Here is a 6,506-nt window from a genome sequence, read left to right on the forward strand (position 1 = left end):
TCTGGCTCTTTTGAGGCCATGTTGGATTGAAAGTCTGAGTTCAGGATTTGGGTAATTGCTAAAGATGGTGTCAACTGCACTTGCTGAATCAGAAAGGTGAACAAGAGCATGGATGCCATTGACAGAGTTTGCTTACCCACATCCTTGAGAATGTTGTTTTTGTGTTGTGCATATATCAACTGAGAAATACCCAGGTTTTTGAAGGTGATCTGAAAGGGGTTGAAGTTGTGGGTTATTGAATCGGGTGTACATTGACTGACAGAGTATGAGTGTTTTATGCGATTGAAGGTGGGCTTGTAATTGAAAATGGAGAGGAAAGAGAATGACTTAAAAGAGATAACGCAACAGGAACTGAGTGGCATTTTAACTAGGGGTGGAGAAAGACTCAGAATGCTCTTGATGGTTGCTTGCTGAGGCTTGAGCTTGAGTTGCCATGAGATACTAGAGATGGGTCTAATCACGAAAGACCGAATGCACCAAAAATCTGAGCCACCTGATTCCACCTGTAAGGCCAGGCACACACCAGAATGAGGATACGTAGACTAAGAAACTACGACACTCGGTCGCAGCAGACACTGAGATAAATCATGGTATAAACTTTATAAATCAAAACCAAAAATGATTTACATATAATTATAAAATGTACCTAAATTTATGTTTGCACTTCTAAACTACATTTATGAAATAATGCAAATAAGATATAGTGGTCAGAGACATGGAGACTATTGATGGTATAGGAAAAAAATCTTCAATTTTCTGTGTTTGCTTCATTTTCATTTACTTTCTTCCTGGTTTCACTATTCCAATAGGACAAGCTACCCTTCATAGCTAAACTGCAAAATTAATATTGCAGGAACATTGTTTAATGCAACAATGTACCATATGAAACTTGTTCAATACAATTTGGACATATGACTCTTACGAGTAGTAACCTGAGAAGAATACAATGCATATTTATAATTTATGCACCTGATAACAAGGGTATATACTATTTACTCTATCCTGTGTAATTTGATTTACTATGTTCTAACATAGAAAATTCCATTTCTGCTATGTTCTAACACTCCATAATAAATTCCTCTAAATGCATTTTCATGATTGATGGAGGCAAGCCTTTAGCAAAATCATTAGCACTCCGGATCAATGAACAACATACATTCAAAAGAAAAGAAAAAAATCTTGAAATAAAAAATAATATAATGCTTGCAATAAAAGGTTTATTTTAGACAAATCAAAACGAAATTTATTCTCTGTTGAATGTAACTAAAACCATAATAACAAAATAACAGGGCTGCTGAGCACAGAGAATGTCAGACTTGGGAACTTTACAGCTAATTATAGTATTGTTTTGGCGAGAGAAACACAGAGTCAATTACAGCAATGAGGACCAATTCCAACTCACTACAAAGCATGGTGGATATGTGAAGGAAACCCATTAATCGATGCAGTCCTACATGATCACTCTCAGTGTTATATCTCCATTTCCTTCGATGCAAATAGTGGATTAATAGTCCCATATAAGAGAGACAAGTTTAGATATGCCACAAGGACAACCCTTAACATAAGGCTACATTGAAAAAAATTGTAAGCAGCCATTACAACCCTCCTGAGGATACTAATAAACATGAGTTGCATTTGAGCTCTGAACTTCTGCAAAATAAAAAATTCCCAGAATTTATATCAAAGTTAAATCATTTTTTCTCAATAGGTGATTTTCCAAAGATGGGTGTCAGATAAAAAGCAGCAGCTGCTCCTAAAAACCCTAAGTTGTTCTTTACCAAAGGCTCCCAATCTGAAGTTCTCCCCACAATTGGAAGTATCCCAAACGAAGCAAATAACAATAGCCACAGAGGAGAAAGAAGAACAATCCACTACCATGAACCCTCCACTTTTCCCTGAGGGCTAAGCCGGGCAGCAAACCCAAGCACACAACCCCCAACAATGGATGTTGCAAGAGTTAAAAAGTACAGGTCATCTGTCAAACTAGGCACGTTATTGCATCACTCTTCCCTAACAATGCATTTCTTGATGGCATCAATTGTATTCAAAAGGGTTGCCTGATCGCCCTCTTTCGATACAAAAAATTGATTCCCATACCTGGACTGCAGCTCACCAAAGAATTGATGAGGAAGCCTAGAACCCACTGTTAATCCTGTGCTGAAATTCAAGATGTTTGGGGAAGAGATGTCCTCTACTATAATCACAGTCCTGTCATCAGGGCGCCATAGGTCCATGAAGGATTTATCTGAAGGAGATGGGGATGGCCCAGACCTTGTAAGGATTCTCATTTTCCACTCTGACTTGTCTTCCAGAGCCTGCAACTCTTGTGAAATCTTCACTGCCACACCGCGGGAATGTAAAATGAAGTAGTAAACACAAGAATGACATACCTATAAGCTATAGGGGAAGGCCTCATTTCCATACATTCAGAAAATTCATGAGTTTGGAGTAACCACAGGGCACTTGTCCACCGTTGGGAGAGAGGGATTCCAACAAAACAACGAAATGAGAAATTAGGGTTTGGGCTAGACAAAAATGGCGCCACGGTAATATGGGCCTTAGATTTGGAGTGAGGCATCACAACTATCTGTTCATCCCAAACCCAATCGAGAAGAATGAAAGAATGTCAAGTCTCCGCAAACCGTTTCTACAATGAATTGGTAACCACCTTGATCGAACGACTGAAACTTTTTCAATCGTCTAACATATAATATTGTGGTGCACAAGATGACAGGTGTGCAGAGAGGGGAGTTGATTTCAGAGAGAAACGCCTTACAGCGTAATTATTCCCTTCATTTTCATAATCCCTTGTGGGTTTTAGTATTAATCCCTTGGGTTTATAACATCAATCCCTTGGGTTTATAACATCAATCCCTTGGGTTTATAATATAAATCCATTGGTTTTATTATTCCCTTAGGTTTATAATATCAATCATGGTCAACCATGGTCGAATGTCACACTTTGACAATGATTATCTCAATATGAAAATAACCATAGTCAACCATGATCCAATTTTGCATGGTGACAAATATTGTCTCGATATAAAAATCAATCATGGTCAACCATGGTGAAATTTTGCATTGCAACAAGGATTGTCTCAATATGGAAATCAAGCATGTTCAAGCATGGTCAACTATGTTTTTTAGGGTTTATATAACTTAGGTTTATAACATTTATCCCTTGGGTTTATAATATCAGTCCCTTGGGTTTATTAATCTAAGGGTTCATATTCCTATGGTTTATAATCCCTTAGGTTTTTAGTATTAATCCATAGTGTTTATTATTCCCTTGGGTTTATAATATCAATCACGGTCAACCATGGTCGAATGTCACATTGTGACAATGATTGTCTCAATATGAAAATGAATCATGGTCAACGATGGTCCAACATCACATTGTTACAAAGATTGTCTTGGTATGAAAATCAAACATGGTCAAGCATGGTCCAATGTCGCATTGTGACAATGATTGTTTCAATATGGAAATTAACCATGGTTAACCATTATTAATGTGGGGTTTATAATATTTATCTTAGGGATTATGAAAAGAAACCATGGTTAAGCATGGTCAACCATGGTCTAACATCACATTGTGACAAGGATTGTCTCAATATGAAAATCATCCATGGTCAACCATATTTATTTTAGAGTTTATAATATTTATCTTAGTGTTTATATACCTTGGATTTATAATATGAGTCCTTTAGGTTTAATGTTATTCTCTTGGGTTCATAATCCCTTGGAGTTTTAGTAATAATCCCCTGGGTTTATTATTTCCTTGAGTTTATAATACCAATCCCTTGGGCTTATTAATCTAAGGGTTCATATTCATAAGGTTTAATATTATTCCCTTAGGCTTATATTACCTTGGGTTTTTAGTATTAATCCCTAGGGTTTAATATTCCCTTGGGTTTATAATATCAATCATGGTCAACCATTGTCCAATGTCACATTGTGACGAATACTGTTTCAATATGAGAATCAACCATGGTCCAATGCCGCATTGTGACAAAGATTCTCTTGATTTGAAAATCATTCATGGTCAAGCATGCTCAACCATGGTCCAATGTCACATTATGACAAGGATTGTCTCAATATGAAAATCAACCATGGTCAACCATGTTTATTTTAGTGTTTATAATATTTGACTTAGGGTTTATATACCTTGAGTTTATAATATTAGTCACTTGGGTTTAATATTATTCAACCATGGTCAAACATGGTCAACCATGTTTTATAAAATCAACCATGGTCAACCGTGTTCCAATGTCGCATTGTTACAAATATTGTCTCAATATGAAAATCAATCATTGTTTCAACCATGGTCCAACGTTGCATTATGAAAAAGATTGTCTCAATATGGTAATCATCGTCAACCATGGTCAACCTTGGTCAACTATTTTTATAAAATCAAACATGATCATCCATGGTCAATCATGGTTAACCATGGTCAAACGTTGCATTGTCACAAAGATTGTGTTGATATGAATATCAACCATGGTCTGATGTCACATTGTGACAAGGATTGTCTTAATATGAAAATCAACCATGGTCATCCATGTTTATTCTAATGTTTATAATATTTATCTTAGGGTGTATATACCTTGGGTTTATAATATTAGTCCCTTGGGTTTAGTGTTATGCCCTCGGTTCATAATCCCATGGGGTTTTAGTATTAATCTCTTGGGTTTATTACTCGCTTGGGTTTATAATATCAATCCACCGGGCTTATTAATCTAAGGGTTCATATTCCTAGTGTTTAATATTATTCCCTTGGGTGTTTAGTCTTAATCCCTAGGGTTTATTATTCCCTTGGGTTCATATTATCAATCATGGTCAACCATGGCCAAATGTCGCATTGTCACAATGATTCTCTCAATATGAAAATCAATCATGGTCAACCATGGTCCAATGTCGCATTATGACAAAGATTGTCTCGATATGAAAATCAAGCATGCTCAAGCATGGTCCAACGTTGCATTGTGACAATGATTGTCTCAATATGGAAATCAACCATCGTTAACCATGTTTATTTTAGGGTTTATAATATTTATCTTAGGATTTATATACCTTGGGTTTATAATTTTTATCCCTTGGGTTTATTATTCCCCTGGGTTTATAATATCAATCCCTTGGGTTTATTAATCTAAGGGTTCATATTCCTATGGTTTAATATTATTCCCTTATGTTTATAATCCTTTGGGTATTTAGTATTAATCCCTTGGGTTTATAATATCAATCATCATCAGCTGTATTTTATAAATTCAATCATGGGCAACCATGTTTTATAAATTCAATTATGGTCAACTATTATTAACAATATTTATGTTATTAGATATTTACATTTAATATTTAACAATATTAATAGCACTATTTTTTTTGTAAACTTGGTAGGACTACATTATTTATCATGTCCAATTTCTCACTCCGATCAAGGGGATACCACAAGATTTGAACCCAGGACTTCCGATTCAATGAGACTTCATTTCCACGGCCATCGCTAATTGAGCTACCCCAAATAAACAATATTAACAACAATATTTATATTAATAAATATTTATTTATTTAACCATATTTATATTAATAAAACATTATTTATAAATAATAATAATATTAAATAGCTAATTATTATTTATTAATTAATTATTATTTATTAAATTAATTAATAATAAATTAATTAATTATTATTAATATTTCTTAATTAAAAATAAATAAATTAGTTATTATTAGTATTTATTAATTCATACCATTATTATTAGATTTAATTAATTAATATTATTATTAATTATAATACTCATATTAATTAAAATAATAATCAAACTAATAATTATAATTATTATAATTATAAATTTAGATGCATGTCAACTACATTTACTATGTATTGCGATAATTATAAAAGAGAATTAAGAAAACAAACGCAAATTAATATCCAAATAACATACATAAAATTTGCATCAAATGTCTAGAACCAAAAAATTATATAAATAATCTCATTGTGGTCCAAAACCAAAAACCCTCGAAAACTAAACACACCATATAAATTTATATTAAAAAAAAAATCAAAATATCTCACAAGTGTTTCTTCAAAATTATGAATCCGTGAATCCACGAGTTCTAGATGGATAGAATTCTTGGGCGCACGCCAATTCAGAATCAAAGTCTAACAAGTGTTTCTTCAAAATTAATGAATCCGTGAATCCACGAGTTCTAAATGGATAGAATTCTTGGGCGCACGCCAATTCAGAATCAAAGTCTAAAGTCGGGCTGTGCTTTTTCAATTTATATGAAGCAGTGAGTTTAACCAGATTATCGAGATTTCAAAATTTTAGATGTTTTAGATGTTTTTGATGGTGTTGAATTTATTTCTATTATAAAAACACTATTCAAATACTACTTTTAAAAAAATTTGAAATTTTTTTTCCCGAATTTTAACATTTTTGACGGTCCAATGAATTCCTCACCTAGGAAGACGACTCAACAGAATAGGGTTAGCTTGGCCGATGGAA

This window comes from Pinus tabuliformis, chromosome 8, assembly GCF_031772625.1.
Source record: "Pinus tabuliformis cultivar Carrire ecotype Pingquan chromosome 8, CPIR1, whole genome shotgun sequence".
NCBI classification, from domain to species: domain Eukaryota; kingdom Viridiplantae; phylum Streptophyta; class Pinopsida; order Pinales; family Pinaceae; genus Pinus; species Pinus tabuliformis.